Raw genomic sequence first — 10,165 nt, forward strand, 5'->3', positions numbered from 1 at the left:
AATAGCTTCATTTGATTTGGATCAAAGATCTTCCATTTCCATTGCTTTTCAGATTACCCCAGCTATGTAGCTGCTTGTTGTTGCCCTACCGCTTGTGACCTTCAGCGCCCAATATGGTAGGTAAACTGAATACCCACAAAGAAGTGTGAGTGGTGCTGTACCTATCAAGCAAAAGCAGGAATCAGTTGGAAATGTGCACAAGTTGTCCTGAGTTTGGAATGCCATTGACCATGAAGACAACAAGGAAAAAAATCTGAACCCAAACAGATTTGAACTAAGGTTTTCTCTTGAAAAGTGAGGTAAGGTAAAGTAGAAGATTGTACTTATGCCTTTAACTGATGTCATGTAATTGACAGTGATGGTTATCCTGTCATCCTGAAGCTTATCCTCATTAAGATTGGCAGCTTCATCTTTAGACACTGAGGTGTTTCCCCACACACTGTCAAGATAATCTTTCTTGTGGACAACATTTGCCAGTGTTGACCTAGTTTTTTATTTGGAAGGGTATCATGGGTAAAGATAAGATAAGGAATGCATTTGTCTCTTGGTTTGATAAAATGTTATTTTCTTATCTTTAAGCTGATTTAATTTTTCCAAATCAAACTCATGCAACTACATTTAAACGAAATAATATTAAACTGAATAATTACTAATAGAGCAAGAAAAATGTTCTCAGGAGAGTCTGACACATTATTAAACATTAAAATTAAAAGCGCCAATACGCTCCAGAAAACATAGTTAAGCAAAAACTTTGTCCTTAGAAGCTAGTAGATCGAGCTGCCTTAAAGTAGTTGCTCAGCTTTAAATAGCCATCAGTTAATTATCCCTGGATTGTTTCTCAAATTAAGGTTTTATGATGTCACTCATTTTATCCTGTCTTTGTCAGATTATAGAGTCCTTCGAAGGACGTCAGGATTTTTGAAAGTCTGCAAGGCATAACTTATTTGGAAGATTTCTGTTTTGGATATAAATTTGTTATGTGGGTTTTTAATGAAAGTGGACATAGACATAAACACGTAAACACCAGTATAATCAAATAAATTAATGCTTTGTATTTTATGTTGCTCATGACATTTTATGTTGAATAGTAACACAGAGAAAGCTGTGCTAGTCTATATACTATCAAAACAAAAAAGAAGTCAAGTAGCACTTTTAAGATTAACAAAATAATTTATTAGGTGAGCGTTCGTGGGACCGACCCACTTCTTCAGACCATAGCCATACCAGAACAGACTCAATATTTAAGGCACAGAAAACCAAAAACAGTAATCAAAGTGGACAAATCAGAAATGTTACAATTCAAGAATTGAGATACTGTGAAAAGACCAGATATCACTTTATTGTTCCTTTAAAAGTTCCCCCTAAGATACTAAAGGCAGTGAAAGGCCTAAATGTATATACTAGACTTCACTGACATACTGATTCTCCAACTCTGTAATCAGATTGGGGCTGCATTTGTGCAGAGTGGAGCTGGATGAGAAATAGTTTTTCTTTCACCTCAAAGTTTGAGATTTCCAGATCAGGCAATACAGGGACTTGAATCTCTGGCTTGCAGCCAAAACAAACAGAAGAGTTAAGGCTGAAGACTTGCAACATCACCAGAGAGAGACATGTCAATGCAACTGGGAACTCTCTTCTAAGGGTACATCTACACTTAGGGGAAGATCGATTCACTGGTGGCCAATTTTCTGAGGTTCAATTTAGTGCATCTACTGGGGACATGCTAAATCGAACTAACATGGCACCACCATTGACACTGGTACTCCTGGCAGTTGCCAAGAGTAATGGAAGTCAATGGGAGAGTCTGTCACAAGAGTGGGTGGGTGAGGTTCTCATAGCTGGATTTGTGTATTGAAATTGATTTTACCTCCTAGTGTATAACTGGCCTAAGAAGAACAGCTAGGCCTGCCTCGAGGGTTATCCAGAGAACAGGAAGGTGTGCTGTCTGTGGGAGCTAAGACAGTAAGAGAAAAGGGGCTGGGGTAATAATCAGTGGGATTCTACCTGTCACGGGAGTTGCAGAGTGAAGGTTAGACAAGTTTATGGTGATCAACAAATAGCTCAGGCAATGGTGCTGTAAGGAGGGTTTTGGGATGTTTGACCACTGGGAGGCACTCAAGGACATGCAGGTCCATATGGGAAATTATTAGTTAAAATGTAGAAAATGGGGATTGATGTGCGAATTGGCAGGTGGGCAAGGAACTGGCGCAAGTAAAGACTATACTGAGTTGTACTGAACTGTCAGGCTGGGGTGAGGTTACAAGCAGTGGCAGATTACTGTATGGGCTCACAGCACGGTGTTCTTTCAGTTTACTTTTGACAGAACACCTTTTGTGCGTAGACACTCCATGGGGTCTTTCTAAAGAACACCAGCTTTTCTGAAAAATCTTGCTAGTGTAGACATAGTCTTCCACCACTTACTGGGCTCTTAGAAGACATTGAGGTAGGGTTACCACATTTGAACTTTCAAAAAGAAACTACCTCTGAGTGGGAGTGTATATGCATCAGTATCTACCACTTCACGTTGTATTAAAGAGTTATGTATTACAGAGATACACTCCCTCTGCGGGGTGTCCTCTTTTTGAAAGTTCAAATGTGTTAATCCCAAAAATCTAAATATATAGATTTATCTTAATCTATCTATCTAGATATATAAAGCTAAATTTAAAAAGAAAAAAGCACAGAACACTGAAAGCCATGACTGGTGGCTATAAACAAATTTCGTGGGACCATGGGAAACTTGGCCACATTCATGATAAGCAGACATATAGTGAACTAAAACCATGCCAGAACAAGAGGTTGAATGTGTATTAGCATTCATCTACAATGGCTGGTGATGGGACATTAGACAGTGAAGGCTCTAAGTCATTACACAAAATTCTTTCCTTTCTGTCTGACTGGTCGGACTCACCCACGTGCTCGATGAGTCTAACTGATTGCCCTGTGTGGGTCAGGAATGAATTTTTCTCCAGGTCACATTGGCAGAGACCCTGGGCTTTCTTGCTTTCCTCTGTAGCACAGAGCACCAGCTAGTTTTAACTAACGTAAATGGTGGATTCTCTGTACCTCAAAATCTTTAAATCAGTATTTAAAGACTTCAGTAATGTTGTCAAAGGTTGGGGTCTATTACAAGAGTTGGTGGGTGACGTTCTCTGGCCTACCTTGCACAGGCGATCAGACTAGAGGATCATGAGGGTCTCTCTTCTGGCCTTATGTGTCTCCCATGTCCCAGCAGAGTACCTTAGCCAGTGGGCTACAGCTATTCTGCTGGGAGTGGCAATGGGGGGAGAGGGGAGAGATGTAGCTCTTGCTGCAGATTTTATCACAGGTCTTATTCCAGTCCTGAGAATATTTTCCTGATGAAAGGTACCTTTCCACAAAAACCTGTGGCTTTGATTCAGCATTTTCTGTTAAAAAATCTTTCATTGAAATGTTTCCCACCAGTGTCCTGTTGAAGTTCAGCAGGCTCCACTTCAACAGAGGAGTCCTTGATAGAAGAGCTAATAAAGCACCAAGCTCTAGAATTAGCTAGGAGGCGAACTCATGCAGTAGCTCTAACATTAATTTTATACCTAGTACATTGGTCACAGTGATTGTAATAACCAGACTTAATACTCGACACATGAAAGATCTTCCCATGAGATGGGTACTAATGAATTATCAGTCACTCCTTTCCCATGGTTAATTTCACCTTCATTTTTCAAGTCCTACCAGCTGACCAGTCAAATGCCTTCAGGAGGAAGCACAGTATTATCATAATTAATGGAAGAGCAGTGTAGAGAAAAGTATCATGAGTTTTCTTCCTGGATCTGGTGACAGGAATGTCTTTCACAGCTACTCAAAGTTGTCCTGTCAGTCTTTCTGAAGAGTTTTCAGTTATTAAACAAAATAGAAAAAATATTCAGTGAATCTGAAAGTGAACTACTAAAGAAAAGAAATAAAGAGTGGCTGACTCTGAGGGGTAACATTTTATTTATCTGTTATGTGAGAGATCTGGTTTTAAAGGTGAATAAAAAGACCCCATGCCAGACAGAGTGTGTGCCCTTTTTGTCTATGTTTTACGGAGTATTTTTTAAAAAGCCAGAAAGAAATCCCTTCCTTCCTTCGTGGTTCCACATATTGTTTTAGGACACATCTAGCCTTAAACACACTCTGATGACTAGAGAACTAGGAATTGGTTAACAACACACAAAAGAAGAGATTTTTAATTTGGTCAATTTCTCTTTATTGCCCTTTTTGATTTATGTGTGTATTCAATGAACTTTGGATAAAGAAAAGTCTTTCAAGGCACAAAAGTTGAAAATGAACATCCTAGATAGCTTCCAGAGATAGCTGCAGCCAAATGAGGGACTGGGCTTTTGTACTGATTTTTGTAAGGTAACAAATTATAAAGAAACCAAGCCAAGCTTCTTTGTAACAGTACAAAGAAATAGACATGTTCATGAGCATAATTTAAAAAAAAATCTTTGTGGGTCACTTTTAAGATATACTTTAAGGCATCCACTTCCTATCTCAGTGCAAATCTCCAAAGGTCTCCCTGAGACTGTCCTTACCTGTCATCTTGAACAAGCTAAAAAAAACTCACACAAGTGCCGTCTCTCTTGGAAAGAAAGCACAAAATACTCCACTGCTGAAGGAACAATCAGTTTCATGTATACAAAATGGAAATTACTGGCTAGGAAGGAGAACTGCAGAAAGGGATACTGGGGTTATAGTGGATCACAAGCTAACTAGGAGCCAGTGTTACACTATTATAACCAAAAAAAAAGAGAAAGAAAAGAAGATCAAACATAGTTCTGGGATGTATTTGCAGGAGTGTTTCAAGAAAGACATGAGAAGAGAGGGGAGAGTGAAAAAACTAGGTTTATTTAGTCTGGAGAAAGGAAGACAGAGAAGGATTATATAAACAGTTTTCAAATACATAAAAGGTTATTACAAAGAAGAGAGAGAAAAAATATATTCTCCTTCACCTCTGAGCATAGTAGTAGTAGTAGGCATCCTTCAGTCTGCATAGACTATGGATCACGCCCTTTATAGTTTCAATTTAGGACTTCATTTACAGTGTCTACTGTGACTATGAAGACCCCCACGAGAGTGACAGTCCTTGCTGCATCTCTTGCAGATGTGGTGGGTGTCTGGCAAGTCCTTAGTGTGCTTTCTGTGCACTCGTTTCTCCCTCTGCTAGCTGTCTGATCCTCATCTCGCCCTTCTGAAGGCCCTTGTGTAACCCCTGCCTCCATCTGCTGCGGTCGTCTGCTAGTTCTTCCCAGTTGTCCAGCTTGATGTCTACCTCTTTGAGGTCCCTCTTGCAGACATCTTTGTAGCTCAACTGGGGGCGTCTGGGAGGTCTTTTGCCAGAGGCTAGCTCACTATACATGATGTCTTTTGGAATCCTTCCATCATTCATCCTGTGGACGTGGCCAAGCCAGCAGAGCCGACGCTGCCTGAGAATGGTGTGCATGGTTGGGATTCCAGCTTGCTCGAGGATGGCAGTGTTGGTCACTCTGTCCTTCCATGATATTCCAAGGATGCACCTGAGGCAGAGCAAGTGGAAGACGTTCAGCCTCTTTTCCTGGCGGGCGTACAGGGTCCAAGTCTCGCTGCCATAAAGGAGGGTGCTGAGGATGCAGGCTCTGTAGACTTGCATTTTGGTGTGAGTGTACAGCTTGTTGTTATTCCACACTCTCTTGCTGAGTCTGGACAGAGTTGTGGCCAAACGTGCAAGGACTTTGGGCTTACCATCAGCCTAAAGAAGACAAATGTACTTGGTCAGGATGTTGCTGAATCCCCATCAATCAGCATTGATAACTATACGTTAGAGGTCGTCCATGAGTTCGTTTACCTCGGGTCCACCATCACCGACACCCTGTCATTGGACACTGAGCTAAATAGGAGGATCAGAGAAGCGGCCACAACTCTGTCCAGACCTCTGAGCATAGGACAAGAAGTAATGGGCTTAAATTGTACCAGGGTGGTTTAGGTTGGACATTAGAAAAACATTTACCACCAGGGTGGTTAAGCACTGGAATAAATTGCTTGGAGAGATTGTGGAATCACCATCAATGGAGATTTTTAAGAGCAAGTTAGACAAACACTGGTCAGGGAGAGAGTCTAGCTAGTACTTAGTCCTGCAAAGAGTGTCAGGGACTGGACTAGATAACGTCCTGCAGTCCCTTCCAATCCTATATTTTTGTGTGGCAAGAAAGGGAAGCACAAAAGTAATTATTAAGATGAAAATCTGACAATACAGAGATGGCCATTTCTAGTGGTAAGGCTCACTTTGTATACAATCCATAGATAATTCTTTTTACGTTATGTTTAGTCTAGGGAATACAAGAATGTCGTATGTATAAGGTACATTTCTCTGACTTCTGTGAGTTGTGCTTGAGGTCTCTTTAAGACAAGCCCTTAATGCTTTTGTAGCACACTTGCTGATTGCAGAAATAACTAATGGACAAATAATGTAAACCTCTAAATGAAACTTTTTAACTTATCAAAATGAGGCAGTTTCATGTAAACCAACATGTTCATGTGGAATGTTCAGTTTAAAACTATCTTGCATTTCCTAATTGAAAACTGGTCAAAAATTAATAGGCTCTAAAAATCAATATTAACTCTGAATTTCTGTTGTGTGTAATCTCTCCTCCAAACTGTGACTCAAGCTTCTTCCAGGTACTTGCTCTTCTGAGTGATATCTGTCCTTCCCTAGTACAGCGTGGGCCTGGGTGCTCATAGAATCATGGAATCCTAGAGCTGGAAGTGACCTCAGGAGATTGTCAAGTCTCGTCTGCTCCTCAAAGCAGGATTACCCCAACTAAATCATCCCAGACGAGACTTTGTCAAGCCCGGACTTAAAAACCTCTAGGGATGGAGATTCTACCACCTCTCTAGGTAACACATTCCAGTGCTTCACCACCCTCCTGGTGAAATATTTTTTCCTAATATCCAACCTACTCCTCTCCTTCTTTAACTTCAGACCATTGCTCCTTGTTCTGCCATCAGTCACTACTGAGAACAGCTTCTCTCCATCCTCTTTTGAGTCCCCTTTCAGGTAACTGAAGGCTGGTATCAAAACACCTCTCAGTTTTATCTTCTGCCAACTAAATAAGACCAAATCCCTTGGCCTCTCCTTATAAGTCATGATCTTTTTTGTTGCCCTCTGCAGAACCCACTCCAATGCGTCCACATCCTTTCTACACTGGGGGGCCCAGAACTGGATGCAATACTCCAAGTGTGGGCTCACAAGTGCCAAATAGAGGGGAATAATAACTTCTCTAGATCTGCTGGAAATGGCTCTCCTAATTCACCCCAATACACCATTAGCCTCCAATCCACTGTAATCTCCAGGTCCTTTTCTGCTTCACTGCTACTTAGCCAGTCAGTCCCCAGACTCTACCAATGCTTGGGATTCTTCTGTCCTGAGTGCAGGAATCCACACTTCTCCTTGTTGAACCTAATCAGATTTCTTTTGGCTCAATCCTTCAATTTATCTCTGGCACTGTGGACTCTATCCCTACCCTCCAACGTATCTACCTGTCCCACGTGCTTAGTGTCATCTGCAAATTTGCTGAGGGTTCAATCCATCCCCTCATCCATTTTTAGTGTACATACTCCCTCCCCTGGTTTTGTCTACATACCCTCTAGTGTTGATGTAGCCTTTGAGACCACAGAACACCAAAAAATAATATTTTTAAGCAGAATACCTAAGAAAATTTTCTTTAAAAAATTGTTGTCAGACCAAAAAACAAAAACAAAAACAAAAAAATCCAAGCAACCAAACAGCAACATATACATCGAAAACAAAATGAAGTAATTTAATCAGGTATCATAAGCAATGAAAAAGTAACATTCTATTGGGTCTTAGTAATAGAAAATTTATGCTATCAGTGTAAGATATCAAAAAAGTATCAGATGCTCTTGGCATACCTGTGGGTTGTTAATGGAACACCAGTGTTCCATGGAACATAGTTTAAGAAACACAGTAGTAGAGCACAAAATATTTCAGTATGAAGAGGCCTATTGGATACTTTGGAGGGTGGGGAGTAGGGTAGGTGAGGGAAAGCAGTCTAATGCTATGCAAGTAGAATCCCAGCATGTAGAAATGGGGAAAGACAGATTTGACCATCCCTCCAATTGTTTCCTCTATTCCCCAAGTTTTTAAGTTACAATTAATCTTTTTTTTAATTGCATTAGTGTCTAGTGTCCCCTTTTGTGAACTGCCTCGCTCTAGGTGCTGTGTAAAAAAACAAAATCACAGTCTCTGCCCAATTGAATTTCTAATCTTAGAAGAGGCTTTTATCTAATTTTTCATTTTTTCCTTTTAAAATCTATTCCTTAAAGTACTTTATTTCTCTTCCTCCTGATTCATTTTATTGGCACAAAAAAAAATGATTATGACCAAAATTTGGTTCCTGGGAACTTTTCTTTTTATCTGGCTTAAGCCCTGATCCTGCAAGCTCACCTGCACGCTCAGGGACATGAACCCAAATGAATCTTAACTGACTTCAGTAGGAGTCCTCCATCAATAAGCAGATTTGGGGATCAGGGCCATAAACTGGGCACAAAACTTGTGCTTTTGACATGTTTTTAAAATGGAAGCTAAGCTAAGATTATATAAGCATTTTAAAGTGATTTTAGATGGCAGGGTAGGACTCCCATCCACCCTGTCTTACAGTTCTATGTGTGGTACGAACATGAGCACAAGGGAGTGAGAAAAAGAGAAAAGGATGTGACCTAAATAGAAAAAAAAACTTCCCTGTGGAAAAATTAGCTGTGCCTCTTCATTTACTAAAATGTTGTTTCTAGGCACCAGCCCTGGAAGCATCAGATGTTCAATATTTAATAGGAAATGAGTCTATTTCTAAAAAGTCAGCGCTCATTTTAAATTTTCATTCCTTTTCCATATGCCACTGAGCTCTCTTCAGTCTTTCTTCTGAAATAAACAATAATAAACAACAGGCTGGAACATGTTTATGAGGCTCCTAAGGCTTATTCTGACTAACTTGCTTCACCGTTTCTGCTCCTTCTCACAGAAACGCAGAGAGATCTCAGAAGATGGACCTCCTTTAGCACTGCCACTTCAGACATGACAGTAGAAAGACTTGCTTAATTCATCAATAGGTGTGCATAGTATTTTTCAAATCACTGCCATTTATTTTAGTGTTTATCCCAATTAGGGCAAACATATCTCCTTGTCCCAAACACAGGACAGGGAAATATGATGGGGGCAGGGGGGTGGAGATGGCGAGAGTCTTTCTTCATATGGCACCTTCCAAACACCTAATCATTTTTGTTGCCCTTTTCTGAACCTTTTCCTATGCCAATATATCTCTTTTTAGATGTTGTGACCACATCTGTACATCGTATTCAAGAGGTGGATGTACCATGGATTTATCTCAAGGTGACCATCCATCCTGTTTTTGGTGGGACAGCCCCATATTTCAGGAGCCAAAAAGGTATCCTAACTTATTTTACCAAAGGGGCTAACTGTCCCTTATTTGGTGCCCTGCTGGCACGCAGGCGCAGCTGCTGGCCACAGAGCATATACTTACGTGCTCTCCAGCCACACCAGAGGGAGCCAGTGGGGGCCCTGCAGGGGCAGAGGTATGTTGGGTTGCGGAGGTGGGGGAAGGGTTGCTGGCTACCTCCTCCTTCCTAGCTCCCCAAGGCCTGGGGAAGCCAAGAGTCCAGCCCTGCTGCTCTGTCAGGGGAAGCAGAGGGTCCCAGGCACTGCAGAGCACTGGCCCGTGGGAACAGGGCACAGCAGCTGCTTTCTGCAGCTCTGCGTCACCCAGCAGCCCCACAAGCTGCTCAGGGCTAGGGAAGACCAGCACCTAGCCCGGTGCATGGTAAGGGCCATGTGCCGCCTGGGTGTCCCTCAAGCCCGGGAGCCCAGCGTCCCACATGTGTGCCATGCTGGGGCCAGAGCCTTTCCCACGTGGGCAGCTGTGGGGCGTGACATGCCCAGACCAGCCCACCCCACACATGGGCAGCAGGCAGCTCTGGTCTGGGCACCGTGCCCCGATGAGTTGCCATGCTCCTGGAGGCCGGCAGGGGAGCCTGGAGTCCCAAAGCCTGTGGGCTTTGTGGTAGGGTGGTGCAGGCAAGGCGGCAGAGGTCCAGGCCTGGCCAGTGGGGCTGGGGCGGGGCACAGGGTTCTCCTCTG

The sequence above is a fragment of the Carettochelys insculpta genome, chromosome 3, assembly GCF_033958435.1.
Source record: "Carettochelys insculpta isolate YL-2023 chromosome 3, ASM3395843v1, whole genome shotgun sequence".
NCBI classification, from domain to species: domain Eukaryota; kingdom Metazoa; phylum Chordata; order Testudines; family Carettochelyidae; genus Carettochelys; species Carettochelys insculpta.